Source organism: Battus philenor, unplaced genomic scaffold (assembly GCF_028537555.1).
Source record: "Battus philenor isolate CCGP_79_NKW_IND1 unplaced genomic scaffold, ilBatPhil1.0.hap1 SCAF_4, whole genome shotgun sequence".
Taxonomy (NCBI): Eukaryota; Metazoa; Arthropoda; class Insecta; order Lepidoptera; family Papilionidae; genus Battus; species Battus philenor.
This window is the reverse complement of record NW_027181704.1, coordinates 507389-532363: the sequence shown is the minus strand read 5'-3', so window position 1 is coordinate 532363 and position 24975 is coordinate 507389.

The following is a 24975-nucleotide window of genomic DNA, read 5'->3' as shown; positions in this document are numbered from 1 at the left end:
CCAACTTCATCTGCAGCGTCGTTGGCTCAAGAGCTGCCACATTTTCTAAGATAAGATAAAGATATAATTCATTTATTCAAATTTGGAACTTTTAACAAGACTCTTATTGATCGTCAGCTTTTTTTATAATATATTTTATTTTTGACTCTACACTGTTTCGCAAGGTGTTATAGTTGTGGAGAAGAAACAATAAAAATACTACACTTTATCTGTTATATTGTTACAAGGTTGTTCATGCTTACCTTCTTTAAATGGGTGACATTCTTCTATTCATCCAAAGCTAACTATATGACTTGTTAAGGCTTGTGACATGGCTGGGTTCACGTGCTTTTAAATCCTCTAATTTTCAAGCGACTGTCAGCTTCTCCAAGAAGTCAGCTGTCATCCTTGTAATAGGTCCAAAAAATTCAATCAATGGTCGATTTGAAATTCGTCTATACTTTGCAGTGGTATCCTTAAGTATAATTTAAATAATTATTATCTGTAATTTAAAGACACAAGGGGTGTGTTAGTTAAACTCGCTGTGTTATTATCTTTGGAAGTTTCCGAGTAACGTAATTACGGTGCTCTGTGTGCGCTGCTAATTATTTAAGTCGATGTTAACTTTGAACTATCATATGGCTCCATAGACATGTGTACAGGGTGATAGGTTATTATTGAAAAAGCATAGAATGTGTAGTTCATTACATTACATTTACTTTTGATTATGGTAAGGTATATCCTGTCCAAAGATCATCATATCAGAAATAATAAATAAAATAACAATAATAAAGTATAAAAGAACCTTTTCGAAATTTGAATTACTGCATACTAAAAAATTGGTTATCATTTATTATCTGTGCCTACAGACTTTATAAAGTAATTAACATGTCGCATTTCGATATAAAAAAAAATATATGAATTTATTATATTTCAAAGTGATCACTTTATATATGGTGATCGAAAGTCTGTGTGGAAATGAAACAATTGGAGATTGAAATAACAACGATCATTTGTTTATTTCTCAAATACAAACAACATTCTAAATTCAAAATTCGTATATTCAGTTCATATTTGCACTACGTAAATATGAATACATCTCTGCATTTCGGGTTAAACTCTACTGGATACTTATTCACTCACCGTGATTATGTAATTATCTTTATAACATAGTGTATTGTAGGTTTTTCCTTCTTATTTTTATTTTAGAAACAGTTTTCATTAAATTCTCAATCTTTGCTCTTACAAGAAATTAATGTCATATAATACATGTGCATCTGAACACCGCGATTTGGTAATAATGATAAACAAGTGGTAGCGCCATCTATTGATTAATTTAAATAACTGGTGTCAGGAATTTACAAAGCAAGTAACAATTCACTATTTAGGTTACACGCTTGTGTCACAAGTTGCCTTTATCAGTAAGATTACTAGCTCTATTTTCAAACAGAGATATTCGTTTTAATAGTTTTAAATTTAAAATTTAAAGTATTAAATAAATTTTAGTATAGCATTCAAGAATAAAATATTTAAGTAGGGTAAGCATAGCTTTAAGTTCGGTAAGTTAAGTAGGGTAAGCATAGTTTTTTGTAAGCTGTTTGATCACAGAGTTTACATATAAAAAAGTTTGGTGCAATTGTCTTTAAAACTCTCAGACATTAGGGAGGCAGGTTTTTTTCCTAGATTGGTAGGACTGTCTATAGCATTTGCCAAGCGTCTGTTTGACAAAAGGTCTAATTACCTCATAATTAAAATGTGTTTTTGTCAAATTTTCCAATTTTTAAAAAATTCAAGTCATGATTGAGCTAAAATCGCTCATTTTTTAAAAAAAAAGGCGTCAAAAAGTCGATTGAAATCGTTCCACAACCAACTGTGAGATTGCTAGCTATTCAAAGGCCAATGCAGGGAGGTTTTGACACGATTGAGGAGATAAAAACTGAATCGAAGAAGGCCTTGAAGGCTATACCAGGAAAAGACTATTCCAAATGTTTCGAGGACTGAAACAAGCGTTGGCAAAAATGCGTTTTATCGGATGGAGGTTATATTAAGGGAAAGAAATTAATTTGGAAGAATAAATAAAGAATTTACATTTTATAAACAAATTCACTTCACTTTTTGAAGACAGTATCATATCTTTGTTGAATTTCATTAAAACGAGCAACTGTTTATTTGCGAACTTATTTTTTATTTAATTTTATTTTTATTTAATATTCTTTATTGTACACGGTAAGATACATAATATACAGATACAATAATATACAGAAAAGTACAATGGGCGATCTTATCCCACAAGGCAATCTCTTACAGACAACCATAGTAAGGAAAACATAATAGTACTTATAAAGGGTAATTCACGTGTACAAAAAAAACACATATTCACAAACAAATGAACATAAATATATATAAACATACATAGACATACATACTTAAACATACATACATACGTATATAAAATATAAACTTATAATAAAAAAGGTTTGATACATATTATAAATATAATACAATAATAAATAAAAACATTTAACTAACTTCGATCAGTATTGGTTCGATCGCACTTGCCTCAGACCAACATCTCTTGCAGACAGTAACTTGTTCATTGACTGACTGACCTTTTAATAATGTTAAAAATAAGTAATTAAATATATTTTTAATTGGTATTTAGTAGGTAACAAGATGTGCTAACCAAAGGTGACTGTTGGTATATTTTGCTTGCAGGAATGAAGTAGCAGTATCAAATTCACACTATATCCCCTAACCCACCTTTAACGTATTCCACGCTCGTCGGCCACGTACTGGGAATGCGCCACCAACGCCACCTACATAATACATTACGTAAAGATGCGCAGTAAAATATAAAACTCGTCGCATCACGTCACGTATGAAATACAAATAAAATTTCGCGCATACGCAAATTCAAAATTGGATTGTCGACTTCGTGTGAATAAAATGGAATTCGCATTCCGGCGGGCGCTCGGCTCGTGTTCATTTGTTACCAACCCATGTACGTGACGGTGGTTATTGCTGTTTAGTGCATTATAGGCTTATGCTAACACCTGTTAAAACCTCCGTAAAATGTACACAGTTTAGATGTAGCCAACTATTGCAGACCATAACGTTATAAATACATTGAGAATTGCGAGGTTGTCACTCATTTTGGGTCACATTTTTTTTTAATTGCCCAATTTTTGGGGCCCCTCATTCAACCCCTGTCATGGGCAGAGAAAGTCCTTATTTACATTATAATTTTTAAAATAATTTTAATTTGATTTTCATATCCATCTATCGTCCTTTTCAAAGTCTTTCATTCTTTCCTCTAATTTCCTTCACCACATCTTTCATTCCTTTCCATACTCTCCTTCCATACATCGCCTCACTTCCTTCGCCTCCCGTGCAGAGTTCTACAATACTAACGTTTATTATTTTTATTATTTGATTAAGAATTAGGTTATTCTTATTTACTGTTTATTTTTTTACTATTTATATTTATGTTATACTTAATTTCCATTTCTAATACCACAGCTATTTTATAACTAATGTTTATAATTTTCATTATTCTAGTTCCTCTGTTATTTATTTATTGATTTTTATTGTTTCCTTTTCGGGCCACATTGTATAGCTCACATTCACTCAAAATGCCACGAAAAGTATTATGTTCAGGATTTACAAACAATATCTAATAAGAAATAAAGATATCTGTTGACGAACTTAAGTAACCTAACGAAAAGACAGTGACTTCATTTACAACATAACATTTTTCACATTCTTTTTATTTATTTATTTACACTTATTGTACACCATATAAGTAAAAATAAGTACCTTTGGATTGGAAATGAAAGACATAAAGGAAGAGCAGTTAAGAGTGTATATGCATACAAATACATACATAAATATACATATACATTTAAAAAAATACTTCTATATGTGGAATGGAACGTAAGAGCATGCGTGAATAGGAACGATAGATGATGCGAGCGAGAGGTGTATTAGAGGAAGGGAGATACAAGATAGTTCAACGACGAAGGAGTGCGCGGAGTTTTAGTTAAGAATTCCTTTTTTAAAATAAATATTTGTGCCCCACGAAAGACTTTAAAATTCAATCCCTACATCCCGATTACCACATGTATATATATGTATATATATATTTATATATAAATATATGCGTGTGTATATATATATATATATATATATAAATGCATATTTTGTTTTCTTCTCTTTTTCTTCATTACTACTCCTAGTTTATCACAGTTTATTTATGTTTTCCATTTTATTATCACATTGCAGTATGATGAACGTGGGATCTAATTGTATATTTACAATTTAACACCACCTTTTTATTTTACTTGCACCTATTTTTTATTATTCAATCTAATTTTTTACATAAGAGTGAATTAGTAAAAGTTGTTTTCCTACCAAAAAAAAAATTATTTATTACTCATTCTCGGAAGCCATGAGTCATTCTATATTAACTGTCGTAAATTGGATGAAGGCTATAATGATCGAAAGACAATAGATTTGGAAATAAAATCCATCATGTCTCGTGAACACTGATGCCTTATTGTCTCTATGATTTTCAAAAGATTAGACGCTCGTGAGATTTGTGGGGGCGTAAAATTTTTATAGTGTACTTCAACATGACCATTTTCAAGTTTATTTGCGGCTGGCGACGACGTATAATGTTTTTCCGAAGCTGTAACAAAATAATCAGAATTTAAGTGGACCATGTTCACAAAGAACAAGAAGAATTAAAATTTCCATCGATTTCATCACATAAAATATTGTATAAGTATCTGACCATATAAAGAACACGATGAATTAAAATTTTCATCGATTTCGTCACAAAGAATATTATATAAATATCTGGCCAACTTGATACTTGAACGAAAGGGTTGGGTAAAAACTATGTCCATAGCTGGATATAATTATATAGCCTCTTTTAATATATTAAACAAGTATAACATATGTTTTATTATTTCATTATATGTGCATTCATAAAAAATATATTACCTTTAATAATCATTTAATTTAAATTCCAATCATAATAAATAATCTACATAAATTTTAAATGATAAATAAATTAAAAAGAATTAAAATAAAAATTTATTATTGTAAATCGTTATGGATCCCTCTAAGGGTAAAGGACTTCTCCATTTTGCTTTGGTGATCCAGTTCTTTCACCAGCACCATTTTATTTCATCGATCCGTTTTTCTTTTGGTCTACTTCTTGATCTTTTACTTGTTGGTCCTTGCCAGGTAGTTATCCTTGGTGTCCATTTTTCCTTGTCCACGATAGCTGGACATAGACTTTCCTCATATATTTCCAATGGAACCAGTTCACGGCAGCCTGATCAAGCGTTTTCAGACCTTAATAAAGTCACCTGTCCAGCTTATGCGTTTTATACTCTACGCTGCGCTTGCTGCTCTGTAGTATTCACTCTGGAACCTTAAGGTTCTAGCGGCAAAGCTCATATTTGTTGCGAAATAATTCTGACATCATCTTTGGTCTATTCTGATATGTCTCCATTCTACTGGAGCTCAAGAACATTACGGCAATCGTTCACTTTAAAATTTAAAAATACTTTAGTGTTATTCTTAGTCGTTTCTTCATGAGGGACGCGGCCTATCATGTCGCTGTTGCAAGTTTTTGCAAGTACGCCAGTCCAATGAGCAGGTATTCGTCCTTTAGCCTTTTTATCTTATAAATAGCCACATCATGATAGAATGACTTAGAGAGACATTTTATTCAAAGATCCAGAGTTCGCCCAGCTTTACGATGAACAGATAGTGCGAGGACCCTCAGGATTGCCACTGAATCTATGTATGCTACACTTATGTTCGTGAAATACCACGGAGAAGAAAAAGCACATGGCGGGAGATCGTCAAAAGGTCGAAAATAGCTAAGAAAAAGAAGGAGGTTCTAACAGATTAATCCAGAATTTAACATATCTCTTTCTTATATGTAAGCTTGTGTTCTGGCAATGGAAATTTTATACTCTTACATTTAAACTTTCTCGTTCTTCTCATTTTAGTGTACACTGCTGAACTATCTATATGTACCTAACTGATCTATCTATTTGTAACACGACCGGTAAAAAGCAGCCTGTATCCAGTATTTATAACAAGGTCACTAGAAAGATGATATTTATTAAGACAATATTAAAACATGAAATTAACACACATAAGGATAATTAAGTTATAAGAAATTAAAAAGATAATTTCTTCTTGTTACAATATTTATTACTAGCTAATTAAACCGAGCTAAGTGTATATTAAAATTAATAACGAAATAACTTCATAAATTTGAATATTTACGATAAAGCAATTTTATTCGTAAATATTAAAATTTAATTATAATGCGAAAGGAATATAAACACGAGATTTGCTTTAACAGAAGAACGTGGATATGTAAACGAATTAACATTTTTAATTTGATGTTATAAAAAATATATAAATCGTGTCCATCATCCGGATTATCCGGTTTTGATGGAATACGGAATATTAAACATGGTTTTGTTTTATTCCGTTAATTGGATTGTATTTACTTGGTTTTATGTACCAACATAACAATGAGATTTATTTTTATTAGCCTAAATTATAAAGCAATTTTTATTTTTTTAATAATCAAAATTTAAAAAAAATTATAATTGTTTTGATGTCGACTATAGTTTATTGTAAAGATTTCTAGAATAATCTGATGTTTACATGTGAATCTCATCACCGTATGCACTTTAAGTGAATACGGAACGAAATGCTTCCAAAAACAGGGGCAAAAAGAAATATTTAAAAAATTAACCCTTGCCGTCATCTGCTCTGCGAGTTATGTGGCTTGTTACGGCTACTTCCATTCGTTTAGGGATCTTCCTATTTCTGATTGGACTTTTTAAAGCAAGCAAAGTCTACATTACCCACAGATCGACTATAAGACGAGCAAGGTACAAAGTGAGACACCAAGTGTGTAATTCACGTTGATTTACTTTTAGTTAAATAATACATGGAAGCTTAGATTGATTTAAATTACTATCAAATAGTAACTCCTTTATCATTCTTCATAGCATATACTTTTTTAATGTAATAATTTTACGTAGACTTTTTTAATGATAAAAGTGAAAAATAATATATAATATAGATAATGTCTTAGTTTGAAGACCGCTCGAAAAAATTCGCAAGGATATAGGGAAGGTGTAGTTAAAGGTAAAAGGTCTCTTACTCTGACCCTAATTGGTAAACTCATAGTTGTTCAAGGATGCATAGAAAAGGCTGTACCTGGTAGTTCTCTACAAGATGAAGTAGCAGAGGGCAGGTCAGAGCTGGTCACATTGCGCACAGATCAGACAGCTGCTGGTGCTTTCAGGTACTGGAATGGAGACTGCAGACATATAGACAAAGGATGTTTACCTACTAGTTGGACAGAAGAGCTAGTTAAGGTCGTTGGTAGACCCTGGATGCAAGACAGATCAGGTCCTATTCAAAATCTACGGGATGCTTATGTCCAGCTGTGGACTTTTTGAGTCTGAAATGATGAAGGCAATCATTCGTAGGTGTTCGACTCCACTAAATATATGTTCCATGTATCAATTCTGAGATATCGTTTCCAAAAATAGGTAGAAATAATATTTATTAAGGTTCATCAATATTAGGAATGTGAACAAATAGAGCTTCGTTTACTTGTTGTTACGCTTGTACGTCAAGTTAGGCGCGGCTGCGATCAAACGTCCGAAGTTAAATACAAGCGCATTTCAAATTGTTTGCCTCACAAACAACCGTGAAGGTAAACTTAAATATCGGAAAATGCAACGGGCTTTGTTCGAGCCCGGTTCGTGAGGGAAATAGAAAACTCTTCGCTTGTCTACTGTACAAAGCGACGACACGAGTTATCTATTCACTTAAAACTAGTCATAGAACGTACACGGAATGTGATTTGACACAACGGCAAAATCCTTTGCGAATGAAACACTACTATTTTATAAAATACATCTGTTTTAACTACTCTATATACACGTTTCCAACCTCTTCTATTTGAAATTTCTGGGAGAAGCCCATGTCCAGTTGTGGACTACCTTTTGTTATATTCGATCGAACAATCATGAAGCTAAGCATAGGCCTCCCTGAAAGATTACTTCAATAACGGATAGGCAATGCAAGACAACTACCCAAGTCTAATTTACCAGCTCGTGATCACCACTCGGCAACATTTCAGGCCCCAAAGAATGAGCACTGCCATATGAGCAATTTTCGAGCTGTTGATATTAGTAACACCGTGGATCTCTTTATTTCTGATTCGATCTCGCAACGAAACTCCGAACATAGTCCTCTCATCTCTCAAGGTGACAATAAGCCTTCTTATGAGGTCCATCGTAAGCGACTAATTCTCCAATCCATATGTCATCACAGGAAACACACTCGTTAAAAACCTTCGTCTATATTGAGGACGAGAATGTTTAGAAGGTTTAACAATGCTGCCTATTCAAGCTAGATTCGTATTTTTATTTTATCATTTATTCTTAGTCAAAATAACATATTAAGACAGTAGGTAATGTATGACATATGTCACTTGAAGTCATCTGGTACACTTGTGCAAACAATTCCAATTACACATCCGTCATCCGTCGGCGCGGGGCGCACGATTCGTGTAATCTCAAGGCTAATTACCTTCTACTTACTCTGTGACGTCACAAAGATTCGCTATCGTCTCATCGCGCCCACTTAAGTCAAAGGAGCGGGGGACTTAATTAAATTTTGTTTGTAAAATAATTATCTTGCTTCGTCGCAAAAGTCAGGGCGGAATTTGTTTTCTGCTTTACTTACTTGACACGTAACAATTATGAACAGAATGGATTTAATAATAATTTTACATTACGTTTAAATAATGTTATTTTGAGTGTCTCTGGTACTTTCCCTTTTTTTGGGTATACAGAGATTATTTCTGCAAAAAATATTTGCACAAATAGTATTAATATTTTCATATTTTTTCCTTCTTAGCATCATATATTTATTATTCTTCTGTTCTTCGGAAATTCTTTCATTCCCTTCGCTTTATCCTTACTTCATCACCTTACTTTAGACGCTTTTCTATAAGAATACTACAGGTTAATTTATTTATTTATTGGCTTTATTCTTACGTTTACATCTTCACACTACATTTACCACAGATATTAGAATTTATTTTAACTAATCTTATACGGTTTTGTTTTTTTTTGCTTACTTGTTCCTTTTAATTGTCTCTCCTATGAACCTTCTGCGGTACTCTAGAAAGGTCCTTCTCCTCGCTGTCTATAAGGGATACGATGTTTCTTTCTTCGACCCCTGCTGCAACCGAAACCACAAAGCCTCCCTGCTTCTCCTTGCTGCGTTTGACTCGTGGTCGCCAATCGAAAACCTTCCGTCACCAACAATTGTCTGTTCCACGAGCAATGTGATCTATTCACTGCTATATCAGACAAATTATTTTTATTGATTATACTCTATTAAAATAACAAATATTTTGTTCTTTATACATTACTTCCCTTCAATGTATATAGGACTTGAGACCTGGGTAAAGAAAGATTTAAGCTAGTTTGTATAGTTGGTAAAACATACCTGAATTGACTTATTTATTTTATTGTTTAATTAAAAACTTAAAATAACAGAATCTTAAATTTTTATACTAAAAAAGGGAAAATTATGGTACCTCCTGTTATGTTATTCACAAGATAATCTACTATTTCTTCGCCTACTTTAATTTTGGATGATGTCAAAAGGTTTAGAGATAAAATCCTAACTAAAGATAAGACGAAGTGCGGGCATTCTTTGAAAAGGTCATTCATTCACCGTGTAATTAATTTAAAAAAAATATACTGCATAGTCATTGTTCCCGCGGCTTTTTGGAACGCGTTAATGGAAAGGATTTGGAAGCAAATGAAAAAGTGTCATGAATATTTATCAATGGCAAGGCGCGAAGCGGACGGTATTATGAGATTACTCCTAATTGATCACGCATATATTTCGATTTCAAAACGCCAGTGGCCCAGTGATTAGCGCTGTGACTTCGTAACGGGTTCAATTCCACACAGTACACTTTAATATTTTATTACGAACTCTCTGCATTGGGTCATAGGTCATGTGTGCTTCCATTTTACTCGCCATACATGCAAAAGTGGTTTCATATGAAATTGTACATACCTAGAAAATATTACGTACACTACAGACAGATGTACCAACATGTTCATCCTTCACCAACTTAAAATCAAAACCAAGCTCTCCACACAATGTAGTAAACGACTTTTAATTTAACAAACATATACTATCGACTAGAAGTTGTAAAGAAAGTAGACGGTAAAATACCAGATGCACGTTCACCCACCTGGTCTGATCACCATCATCATGTCAGCCGATAGACGCCAACTGCAACGCACAAGCCTCGTACCTGCTCGTGGTTCTACTCAAAAACCTTTCCACCCCAAAGATCCTCTGTTACACCAACAATGTGCCCAAGCTTAGAGCAATTCTTAGAGCTCCATTGCACTCTGAGAGACTTTGAACCCTTCATCATCAACTCGAACAAGTCTAAGTCCTTTATCTTCAGACATTTCGGTACTTTGGAAGAGATATTTCGATGCTACCCGAACGCTGCCCATTCGACTTGTCAAGTTAAAAAACAGCCTCTCTTGTTATTCTTCTTTCTTTCAGTTGCTGGATACCCGTTACAATCATAGGCCTCCTCAACGATTGCAACGATGACCGGTCCTGCGCTTCCCGTGGCTTTAGCTATGTAGTCGGTCTACCTAGTAGGGGGGAGGGGCTTTCACGCTACCTCTACCGGCTCATGGTCGCCACTCGAGAACCTTTCCGCCCATCGGCCATAAGTTGCGCCAACGATATTCCCCGCCCACGGCACTTCAGACAAGTAATTCTTCGAGCTAAGTCAGTGATCTTGTTTCTGATTCATTTCCTCCTTTCTGATTCGATCTCGAGGTTTCCTATGAGGATCGTCGTAAGTGATCACATCTCGAATCCGTATGTCATCATCCGCAACACACATTGATCAAAAACCTTCGTCTTGAAACATTGCAGCATTTAGAACGAGAAGAGTTTTCTCTTGAGAGTGATCTCTTTCTCGGAGTAAGACTTGCCGAGTTGGACGGTTTGTTTCAGGTACAATTTCGAGCTATTACTCCTGAGAAGAGTAGGAGATGATGGCATGGTAACAGCCCTACGATAATTCTGTTAAGATTTTGCCAAGAGAAAATAAACCATATGAATAAATAATTTCCTCCTGCAGACCTGCTTACATATATAAGCAGAAATAATAAGATTACAGAGAACGTACAGATGTATTTCTTTTGCCAATTAATATGTTTTTGCGGGTAACTTTTGCGAGGGTCTGATCTGTTTATGTATTTATATCCACGGGGAGCCAGCCGTATTGTTAAGCTTTTCGCATTTTCTTTGAAACGTATTACGTTTTCTCTGTGAACATTCACGTAATGGGCCTCCGGAGATCCCGACGGATTCGCCGAATGTTTCTAACAAGACCTTCAGTATGACGTGCCTTTCACGATTTATAATTGATTGAAATCGACTTGTTTCTTCACAAAAACTTTTTATATATTGTATACATGGAGAATATGTAGTAAATCAGTGTCTTATTACAGTGTCTTTTTAGGTTTAAACAGCCTCACTGGCAATGTCTTGAACATGGTAGTCAGTCACTTTCTTGTCACACTTTCACTTTTGCTATTTATTTGTTTAAAAAGGATTCAAATGTTATCACTTAAGTAACATTTGCATGTATAAGATAAATAGAATAAAAAAAAACCACGCGCCGGTACATTACCTGCACTATGAAAGGAATTCTCTCTATCAGTGCTAGGTCTCACGTTTTTGGTACGTGGCGGATTCTTTCTCGTACTCATATTGCAGGGGGAGTAAAAATATATAAAACCGTACTCGCTCATAAAAGTCGTTCAATAGACATCTCGCGCCGGCGTGAGACCGGCATCAGAGTGGTTTAAATTGTCTTTTATATGATAGTATAACATGGAAATGAATTACTTCTGTATTAAAGACGCCTGTACCCATGCAACTTTATTTTAACTTTTTATAACCATCATTATTCTACAGTTGGGCGATCACTGCTGAACATGGACTTCTCACATAATTTACAATTGGAATAGTTGGAATCGGCCTTCATTCGGCATCTTCATGCAATGTTAACAAAATCGTCTACCCGCTGTAGTTGGACGCCCCTGCGCTAAGCGGCCAGTGGTCTCCATTCTGAAACCTTCAGGCTTCAGCGGCCATATGACCTGCGCATTATATTCAGATGTGCTATGTAGGCTACTTTTATTCATCTACAAATCACCTCATTATTGATTCAATCTCGTATAGAAAACCTAAGCACACTAATGTAACTGTATTTTATTATCACAATAAGTAAACTGCTTATATTACATCAATTCCAATTTTACCTATAGAAACCATTTACGCAATACAAAACGAAAGCTAAATATTAGACGCAGTTTTAACAGCTTCATACAAATTTGACTACAAAATACCAACTCATATTTAATAATCACGTATAATACAATTTAAAGACTGGTACATGCGTTTTCAACTTAAATCACTTCATTCCTCATCAGCGATGAAAATGCCTACTGGAAAGCGTAGGCCTTCCCCAAAGATATCTATGGGAGGATACACCATAATTACAACGCATGATGGTGGGCGATGGTAGTGTGGTATTATGGCAAGCAGATGGCGCTGCTGCCCATTCTTTTAAAACTTGTTGGTGAGTTGTGGCAATCCTATGTATTTAATGAATAGTGTTTAGATTATTTAAGGTTGTATCATCGAAATCGAATCCGCAAGTTTGCAAGACTCAGTCCACTAAAGATAATCAGGACACAATGGTCTATCTGTCTTTTGTCTCTCTTTATCTTTTACTATTGTTTGAACACAAGTACAAGAAAGACTTCTGTGAATAATGTAATATCTGTAAAGATTCCATAATCCTCCGTCATTTGCTGAGATGAGCAGTTGATAGATTGTGTATAATAAAACAAAAAGCCTTTATCGGGAAGAACCGTTTCGGATTTTGTTAATGGTCAAGCAATTGCGTTGTTTCGATAAAGGTTTTTACCGAACGATGTTTCATATAGACATATGAATACTCATTCATAAAGCACTTTAGTCCTGTGATCAAACAGTAAGGCGAAATTCTCATTTATTTGTACTTGGTAGGTAGGACTATCTATAACATTTTTCAAGTGCTCACACACGCATTTTTCTCAAATGCGTCAGTTTTCGATTATTTCCAAAAACATTCAATATTGAAAAAAAGAGTATCCAAAACTCGACTGACATCGTTCCGTAACCCTCCTATTTGCCTAAATTAGTTACCTGAGACTTCTGGCAATACAGCAAACTCAAATGGCTAATCCACGGACATCATTTTGACACAATTAAGATGATCAAAACCGAATCGAAAGAGGTCTTGAAGACTACATCAGAAAAAGACTAAACCAACTGTTTTCAAGACTGGAAAAAGATGGGGATTAATTTCGATTATTATTTATTACTTTAAAAGGGATAAAAATGATTTGGTAGAATAAATATATGATTTACATTTTATTAATAAATTCACCTCACTTTTTGATCAGAGTACTATGACATAGTGAAGTTTGAATATGATTGTTGAAACTCATATTATTGCACCAAATGATTTCAAGCCAAAAGTATGAACGAATTCTTTCATGTTAATATGCAGACAATATTAAACATTTGGGCGGTGGATTCTAAGCTTTAAACTTCATATATATGTCGTGTCCTTGTCAAGTCTTCTTTATTAATGTTGACTCTAGCGTGCGGTGCCCCTTTTATACGTTTACGAACAACTAGCGCCATCTGTTGACGTCGGCCGAAACTACAGAGTTTCTACAGGTATAAGTGATTTCCTCGTGCGTACTTATTCACCACGATATTTCTGGAACCATAAGGTTCATGGACTTGAAAATTACAGAAGAAATCAGGCCTTTTGAATAAGGCATATTTTGAAACTGTAACACTAATAGATATTTTTTTAAGGTCAGAGTCGTTTTTTATCCTTTAATAATATTTTTTCACTTTCTTTTTTTATTTATATACCCTCCTATCATTCTTCACGTGATCTATCTTTCTCCTACTAACATTATACAATTTCTATCTTTCTTATCCTTTCTAACTACCGTTCATTCATCGCCTCACTTCCTCTGCCTCGTTCTTAATATCACAGGTTTTGTTATCTCATTTATTTACATAGTATTTACCATTTTACATTTTTAATTTACTTATTATTACTTTATATCACAGAAAAGTTGATTATTTATTTAATTTGTCGAACTATTCATTTATTTATTTATTTTCTATCTACCTATCTAATAGATTTTAGAGTAGGCCAGATTTTTATGGCTTATAAGAATGAACAGGAATCTATTAAGAAATCACTCCCTGAAAAGGCTATGCGGGTTACGTAAAGCGGGCAGTGACAGCTAGTATATAAATAAAATTCACAATTGTTCACATAGTAGTTTCATGTATAAATATTCCTTTTATTTTTATTTTAAACGTATTTGTTTTTGAATAATGACCTGTATGTGAACATATTATTTAAAATGATCGATTTAAATTTATTTATAAATATATAGGAATAGCGGTCATTGAACTCGGTTTTTAAAATTTAGGAGACATTCATTTATTTATGTCAGCCAATGACGCCCTCTGCAAGACATAGGCCTCCCGGAAAGATTGACACAATGGCCGATATGCCTTCTTATGTTCTTCCTTGGCCTTAGTGTTCATCTACTGGAGGTTTATGATATATGAATATTAGTTATTTTATCGTTACACGCTTTGTTAATTACAATGTCAATAAATCACACATGTACATGTAAATTTGAAAATAAAACGGCAAGAAAAGAGTTGGTTACATATTACAGTATATCAATGCTTTCTACCCCTGTTGTATGTTGCAGGGTAGACCGATCTGATATTTTCTCTCGCAGCATCCCCTAATAAATCTCCGTCGTCACCGGATTTAATCTAGCGATATCGGCACCCGCCTCCACGCGCTCTGGGCACTGTACTTTATTTTGCTACCCGAGAAAAGGATACTAAACAGGTCACCTGAAGTTAAATGATGCGTTCGACATTTATACAAGTACATTGACGACTTTTAGTAAATTAAAAAATAAATCTTTTTCTGTGTTGTTAAGAAATATTGCTAAAGATGAAGAAGTGGCTGTGTGTGGGTCGAGTGGCGACAACGAAACGGTACACGTAGCGTGGGCTATACCTATGCCCAACAGTGGACGTCCATAGGGCATGCATCATAAACATTTTCATGCACAGTAAAATTTATTCAATATCGTACTGTATAAAAATAAAAATATAATTTCAATATAGACGGCAAAACTGAAAGTGTTTCAGTTGTCTACAATTATTTTGAATCGCCTTTTGTCTTCTGAAACGCTTTCCCGCTCACCGGAAAGCAAGGACGGAAACATTTACAGCACTTCCGGTGCACCAAAAGTTGTAACTGAATTTCTATGTTAGATGTACATTAATTGTACTGTTATAAGTATATATTTACATGGAATAATTTTTAGTCGTTTTTGAACAGTTTGCGATCGTAGTACTTTTCAAAACGTTGGGTAAACTGATAAAGCCTATAATGCATCAAACCCGTCATCACACTGGTTTTAAAAAGAGAGAATGGTTAAAAAAGATAGTGTGAATGTTAATTTTGCTTTATTTCAGAAGATAAAACATTTTAGGGATGAATTTATAGCTCTTTTGTTCTCAATTAATATGCAGTGCACCCTTTCTATATTTCAGTGATTTCAGAAATAATAAATAACGTTATTATAACATATTAAGATAAATCGTTTTTAAAATTAGGTTCACTACATATTACAATCAATTATAAATCAAATCCTGTCTCTGCAAACTTTTAATGGAGTCAGGCGTTACCTCGCGGAAGTCCATCCTTAGTAAGAAAAGGACCAATATTTAACCACTTCCGCACATGCAGTGGTAGTCGTGCAACAAAGTGCACCGCCCGCCAGCCCGCTGATAAATGCGTATGCGGCGAACAATGCGAATCACACAACCGCCACCACCAAATTACTCAACACGTGTTTCACCCCACCACGGGGCATCTTCAGGAGTTATGTTACACCGATTAGTGTGTTTGGCACTGTGCTAAATATTGGTCCTTTTATTACTCTGCAAACTTTACTGCCAGAAGTTATTCGCTTCGCCGTTCTAGTTGTCCTCGCTCTCGGCATGGCCTGGGCCTGCCTTAAAAATGTATTTATCGGGGAATATACCGTAATCGAAACACCTGGTAGGCAGGACGGCCATCACAAAGTGGTGTTATGGTACGTAGAGGGCGCAGCTGTTCATCCTCTGGAAACTTGTTTGTTAGCAGTGGCAATCCTATATAAATAATGCACAAACGCGTGAATTATGTCAGATTGTATCCCGGGAATCGACCCTATGCCTTACGATCGTAAGTCTCAGTTATTTAATGTAGAAATAGGTGTTAAAGCTTAAAAGGTTTTTACTTTAAAATGAAATATACATATATATATATACATATATATATATATATATATATATATATATATCTTAAGGCTTTTACACGTGTAACTAATCACACTGTAAGTTAAATAATTGGTGACTCTTTTTGTGAAATAAATACGAAGTTATAAAAAGTTATTGTCTATGAAAATAGCGATGCAAGGACCTCCATGACTTCTAATAGTAACCGAGAAAGAAAAGAAAGCTTTTATTCAAGATCTGATACTGTAGTCATTATATATTAACGACAACCAAATGTATATCATGAAAATTCTAGTCAATTTGAGATATATAGATAGATAATATCCATCAAAGTAATCTAAGGAATAAAAATAAAATTGATTTTCCCCTTATTAAGCTTCAAAAAGGTTCTCAATCATTCATAGTTCAATGTATACGATTTTATAACCAACCACCAAACGTCGCAATTAATCTCTTTCTAAATTCAATAATATTACAAAGCACAGCCTCTGCCGAAAGGATTTCTCTATTTCCGAGTATATTCACGATAAATATAATTAGAAAAATATGTTTTCTAATTTAAAGCAAAAAAACAAACCCCACTGAGTATGTTGTTATTTGTTTCCAGCAGATGGCGCCTTACGTAGTAACGTAAACTTAATTTTAATGCAACAATTATAAATGTAATATATATTTATTTATACATAATATATTATCATTAAAATCATTTATAATGAAGCTGTTTTGACTTTGACTTTGAAAGTTATACTTTTAGCACAATATATACTCGTATATTGAATTGACAACCCGAAAAAGCAAAAAGTATTACACTTGTGCAGGCTTTTTTTTTCATGCCTTCATATCTCTACTGTCAAATAATCAGACACTTTATATATGTAAGATAATGTTTTAATTAGTTTGCCCTTTATTTACATTTTTAATTAATCTATTTATTATTTTCCTGGACTGACAAAATAGCTCTACTTTTTATTTTACGTTATATCTTTTCTTGGTGTAATTTTAATTTCTTATAAGAAGTAAGTGTTTATATCAAACTATCTTACACATTATTTATCTTCTTTTCCTTGCTTTCTTTCAACTCTATTGAGGAAAGCCTTTGCTCTTATACTTATAGTCACTTAATCTATCAATCTTATTACTGTGTTGGCATTAATCGGTGTAACATAACTCCTGAAGATGCCCCGTGGAGGGATGAAACACGTGTTGAGTGATTTGACGGTGGCAGTTGTGTAATTTGCTCTCTCACTCTGAGTACCTCCATAGGTTCAAGCTCAAGGAGGACCCCTCGTGCTTCTGTGAACCGGGCGTGGACCAGACCGTGATCCACCACTAAAGATAAAAATGTGATACAACAAAACTAGAAATTAAGAAAATGTAAAATGAAAAGAGGATGAAAAGGGAAAGAAAGCAGAATTGTGTATAAAAGAACAGAATGAAAGATTATGTGAAGAATGAAAGAGAAAAGAATGAAAATAAAATAATTAAGTGAATAAATTGAATGCTAAAAAAGTCCCTATCCCACGATAAATAGGGGTACGAGATGCCCCCAATAGCGGGGGTCAATAAAAAAAAAAACAAAAAAAAAACACTTAATCTATATTTATACAGTACACTTTACCATTAGTGCATATTAATCTTCTTATTACAAAGTCGCTTAGTTATTTAAAAGGTTCGTATTTTTTCAGTAGTTAACACAAGTTAATTTAGGTAAATATCTCCGGCTGTGACGTGGCCGCTACAACCGCAGCTACGCACAGTCGGCGAGTTGAGAGACGGACCCGGACCGAGCGAGGCTCCAGTCTCACGCCCGGCTAAGCGGAAAGCTAGCAGAGGTAAATGCATATGAAATACGCTTAAATATATAACTTTTATTTTCTTTAAAAGAGACCATAAAATGACATTTATTTCCCGTCGGTTTTCACTCATCGTTGTCTTGTTATTTATGTTATTTTTTTATTTAAAATACTTTATCAGCGACAATAGCACAAAGCTTAAAACCTTTTTTAAATGTTTTTTTTTCTATAAAAAAACATTTAAACTTTCTTTGACAGATTTCACGTTAATCGCTTGTCACAGCATTATATCCTATAGATGGATGCGGATGTAAAAAATATATTTGTTTCACAAAAGAGAGTCACCCGAGCTATTTACGACTTTGGTCTCTTTGAGAAATCGGTCTAAAGAAGTCTATATACTTTAATGGCCACACAATATATTTATGATAATATTTAGTACATTTACAATAATAATAAATTCGAAAAGATAGATGTCTATAGTATATTTAAAAGATATCGTGAAAAATTGGCTGTACCAAAGTTTAGAATGCAAAAAATCTGATTCATTTGTAATAAACAGAATAAGATTTATAATAAAATGTCGCAAAACACTATTTTAATTCCGTTACCAAAATTCTAAACATATTAAAAATAAATTGACCGAGGAAGCTTATTATTCGATAAACAAATATTTAAATTATAACAATCCTTGGCAGTGATGTCATCTGATTATTTTGATTGTAATACCTGATAAGGTGTATATATATAAATTTTCGTTAAACTTTATCAAAAGACGTGTTGTTGTGGAGTATCATTCTGCTTCTTCTCCACAATTCAACCTTGCAAAGCAGAGTAGATTCAAAAATAAAATAGATTAAACAAAATAGATAAGTTGGCGATTAAAAGGAGGTCTGTTAAAAGTTCCAATGTCTAGACATCAATTTATTTTCTTCTATGCTTTATTTATACAACGAAATATCTATTATATAACGTGATGAAGAAGTTACAAAGAAAATTTCTACAGCAATAGCGTCTTGTCGCTTTCTACGAGATCGCAAAAGGTTTTCAAACAAAATGGCACCAATGTACTTTATCTAAATGTAAATAAACTTGTAAATATGTCTCGTATTTACTGCTCATTATATTATTCCGATAATTCAGCAACATGTATGTTCTTCGCCATGCCTTATATGATTAAAGGTTGTATATAAAACAGATTCTCTGTACGGAGCGAAGCCTCTTCGAGTGGCATTAGCCGCGCAAATCTTTATAGTGCAGGACCGAGCTCGCGCGCAAAGAGGCACACGGGGGGGCCACTCCCGCGACCAAATATTTGCCCTCTCAGCCACTTTGCAGGGGGCAAAGACGTTCCTATACCAAATGGAAAATTGTACATTTTATTTCATTCTTCACTTGCGTATATGGAAGATAGTTGGAGACAATGTAGGTGAAAGCTCCAGGGCACCACTTTGCATGGTTCCACGGTTCTTAAAGTGGTAGGAAAACGCTGAATGCAGGCCGCTTCCAATCGGTCTTATTGTAAATCTATGATGCAGGTCTAACTCCTGAACTGGATATCAAATGTCAAAATACTGATGATGAGAAAGACCTGGTCTTACATCGACATATTATTTACTATTCCTGTACCTTAAGTTTTCTTTTGATATTGTTAGACTAATATCAGAGGACAAATATCAAAAATTTCATTGCGAATATTTGTTCTGACTTGCAAAAATTTCCTAAAATGACACTATACCGGGAATAGGTATTTATACCGAATTCTAAATTTTCTTAGTCAATACGATAAGAATGCCATTTCTACTTCTTCTTCTATTTCATATGATTAATTTTCTTTTCGTGAGCCTTGATATCATCATAATATCATCGATGTGAATACGGCAACCGCGGCACAAATACTGCCGCACAACCTGAGGATGTCAATATGAAGTATGGAGTAGGGAGAAAAATGTGAACTAAACTGTGATAATAAAAGAATGTAGCCAAGAAAAAGAGGCGATGTGTAAGGATTTTGAACGAAAGAAAAGAGTATAAAAAAATGTAAAGAAGATACAGCACTATGAAGGTTGACAAAAAAGTGGCAGTTGTGTAATTCGCATTGTTTGCCGCATACGCATTTATCAGCGGGCTGGTGGGCGGTGTACTTTGTTGCACGACTACCACTGCATGTGCGGAGGTGACTAAATATTGGTCCTTTTCTTACAAAAGAGAACGCTAATTAAAAAAAATTACTGAAAAATTATTTGAAACAAAAGTTCCTGTCATGGATTTAATATATGAGTACAAGTGGTCTCAAAAAGAGTAGCCATGTAAAAATATAAAGTAGGGCAGAGGAAGTCTCCGGACTAATCGTAATTTTAAAAACTGGAAATTGTAACAGCGTCATTAAAAACAAACAAGACACCAATGATTTAAAAAAAATCGGCAATATTAAACGTTATTGTAAAAACATAGTTACAGATGCTAGTGTCTGTGGAATATAGATGCTATTATAAAAGCCTTGATGTCGAATAAAGCATTATATATACAAACGACATAAATATGTAAAACATACCTAATAAAATTTTGATAGAACCTTTTAATTATCATTATCATATCGTCAGTCGATAGATAACTTCTGAAATACATAGACTTCCACCAAAGATTGCCATGATCAACCTTTTAACAAAAACTTTTGACTTCATCCTGTAGTTAAATAACCATGGGAGGTCCAACCCGTTATAAAACTGAACAACCTAGTAAAGATGAAAGCAGATTTCAATGTTTCATATAAAATAACCGACGTACGCTCGAGGCGTTTAAAATTCCGGAACCAAAGTTCGCTAGCACTCAGCGACGGAATAATTTAGCAGTTCAACTCGCAGTTACTGAAGTTTCACATATTACTCGACTCTAATTGCGCGCAATAACTCGGGCACGTACAACGTACATTGTGTCGGCTTAAAACACTTCATAAATAATTAGCAACAAAATTTCTCGTGTCATCTAAAGCGCTTACTCTGTCTCAAATTGATATTCATATACATTCGTGAATTATACTACTATTACATCTCGTTTCCATAATGTTTAGTATATACACCATGAGACTTAATTACTTTTAAATAATACAAAGAGATAGCTCAATTGTTAGGCCAGTTGGATACAGGGTGAATACTTAACAGTTTGTTTATATGACTCGTCAATAATGTAAACAATTCACTCAATTAACAATAATCATATATCCTTGTTGAAAATTGCCGGATGCAGGCTGCTCATAACCAACATTGAGGCCGTCTTTAGGAGGAGGACTAAGTCTTGCAGGGAGCGTCTATCAGCTCACGCGGTGATGAAGGTGATGACATATCCCCATCCGCTATCTGTCTCCCAACTCGCGTGACGTGAAATTTAGAAAAAATATATACATGCGAAAAAATATTCTGGTCTGTTTTAGTTTACTTTCAAGAGCTAAAGTTGGGGTCATCAGAAAAGGATGAAAGCAGGACGCTTCCTATCAGTCATATTGAAAATCTATCGGGCAACTATGGTTTGGAAATATGCAATTTACTGAACAATTAATTACTTCATCCTAACTGGCTAGATGAATAACATAAAATTCAAACTTAAGTGACTTTAATTTCACATAATAAATAGTCTTATAAAATTTCAAGTTACTAAACCATACGGTTCCGCAGATATCGTGATAAGTAGCAGTATTCTAATTTCAAATTCAAATTTTTCCGTTACAGTTAAGCGAAGGAGTGGGGGTAGGGTAGCTCTGCTTCTTGCTGATTTTGTTAATCACAATGTTATAACAATAAATATATATATATATATATATATATATATATAGATATATATATATATATATATATGTATATATATATATATATACGTGTGTGTGTGTGTGTTTTCATTCTGTGGTTTTGTGGCAGCCGTCCATCCACTATTCCGATAGTTAAAACTTTTTCCAAAGTTATCACCGCTTTCCCTGGCTATATAACCAAAAATGAATCTAAAATCATTTGGGTATATATTGGAAAGGTGACTGAACCCTCAGACTTCTGTCAGCCGGTTTCACATACTTACATTTATATTAAGGATTTTTGTAAACTGCAACTCTCTCGTGTAGACCTATATTCACACATATATATATTCATACATAAAACGACGTTCACAGTCAACAAAAGAAAGGGCAAATATGTCTTTTTTCCTATATTTTTTTGCTTATATGATCATTTTTAATCACTATTTAATATCTTAAATATCTTTACAATCTTCAACTGTTAGAATATTACACCTATCCCCCGATTTACTCGGTACTCGTTTTACACGTTTTCGCTTTTACACGGTTTTCCAAAAAAGTTATTTTTTTTGTATTAATAACCGATTTTATTACCATCTCTCATAATGTAAATATTTCTGCTTCAAACATCGAATCGGCACAAATAACTTCGAATGATGAAAGCGAATTCGAACCTTCGATTCCGAAAAAAAGAATAAGAGTAATTTACTTTTTGTTCTTCTGCTTAATGTATATTGTAATTAATTTAAAAAAAAAACAGTTTTTCCGTAATATATTAAATATTTTAACTTGTAAATGCATTTTATTTTTATTTATGTGTACACCTAAAATTATAGAACACGTTTTTCTCAGGAACGTATCTACCGTGTAAATCGGGTGAGAGGTGTATATAATTTTGGCTTTTGTAATAAAGTAAATATAAGATAAAAAGTAAAAACCGCCTCACAAATGTTTATACGAAAATTTATTAATACAAAGATTATTATTAAAAAAATTAATGGGCGATGTTTCCCTTATGAATATTGGACGTGAATTAATTTTTGGGAAAGCAATCAACGGCGATATGCTAAAAGCACAGGGTCAACGTCCGGAATACAGGGTCCGGAGCGATTGGAAGGCGACTCTGCTTGATTAAGTGCACGTGTACCTTAATTTTTTTAATTTATTGGCATCGCCAATATTCAAACATACTTCACTTAGCACAGCAAATTACTTAACTTAATAACATAGTAAAATTTTAGTTTGATGTTTTTAATATAAATGCGTAAGAAACGAAAGAGATATATAATGTCCAAGCTATGCTCAAAGTTGTAGATAATTTTAAATACCTGCGAAAAACCGTCCAGCTTTGTAAGTCGAACTTCGAGAAAGAGATCACTGGAATCCAGCTCGGATGGTCAGCGTTCAGGAAGCTGCGAAACGTCTCCTCGTCCTAAATACCGCAATTTTTGGAGATGTAGGTCTTTGAACAATGTGTGTTGCCGGTGATGACATACGGATGGCTAAAAGTCACCCAGAGAGCAAAGTAGAGAGCTATCCTTGGAGTTCCGCAGCGAAATCAAGTCAGAAAACAGAAGATCGGCAGAAGGATCAAAATCACCGACGTAGCCGGAGGGCCAAAAGGCTCGTGGCGTGGGTGGACCTCCTGCTATGTGGACCGCCGACATAGTTAAGGTCTCAATAAGTAACTTAGATACAGGCATGCAGAACCGGTCATCAGTAAGTAAGAAAAGGACTAATATATAGCTACTTCCGCAATGTCGCAGTAGTCGTTCAATAAAGTGCACTAAGATACTTCATCCTATTTTTTATATTAATTACTGGATATCGGAGGTAATTTAACTGTAAAGTTTTCTACTATCATTATAAACCTAATTTACTCAAATAATTGTTTATAAATATAAAAAAAATTAAAAACTACATCTAAAGTTTACTACATTTAAAATCTTTTAAGTTAAACGGTTTTTTGGTACCCATATTGTGGTGGTTGTGGAAAAATATGTACCTAATCCGCCATTTTGGAATGGTGTCCATCTTGAATTTTAAATTTTGACATAATCATCATGTTTTACTAGTGTAGCCCTTTCATTTGATACCCATATTGAGGGGGTTAAGGAAAAATATGTAATCCGCCATTTTGTATCGGCGGCCATCTTAGATTTATAATGTTATTGATTTTATTATATTGTATTGTCATCTAAATTAAATGTGTGTACCAAATTTCAGATCAATCTGACAATGGGAAGGTGCTTAAATTTCAATTTCTAATTTTGATTCAAATAAATTCCGTACGGGTCGAACTAAATAAAACCGTTTGAATAGGATATTTCACAGAAATTCCAACCACAATAGCGGCGGGTTTTCTGTAACCCACGAACCGCGTCTTGCTAAAAGGCCGTGAGCGGAACTAACTGCGCTAACTTAAATTTAGTTTTTACCTCTCCGTGTATATTGCAAGTAATGCAACCGAAGTGAGATTTTTAGCGCATTCCTCTACACTAGGAGATTGTTAAACTTATTTTATATTTAACTACTAACTGGCTGTCGCGTCAGACTTTTTACTTAAAAGTTATCACTATAATATTGTTAAGAGAGGGTATTCCAAAATGAACTCAACACGGGTTTAACCCTTTCACTTTAATATATAGATTATTTATATTACAAAGGTGGACATAAGAATTTCAGAGAGAAGTTAGTATTGCTCAAAAAAGGTTGGTAAACACTGTCTTAGATTAATCATTTATTATAAATTTTAACTCATACTCGCTCATAATAATTACTTTGCTTTTTACTTAACTACCAAGATATACACGAAAACCTTATATTAGGTACTATATGATTAAATAC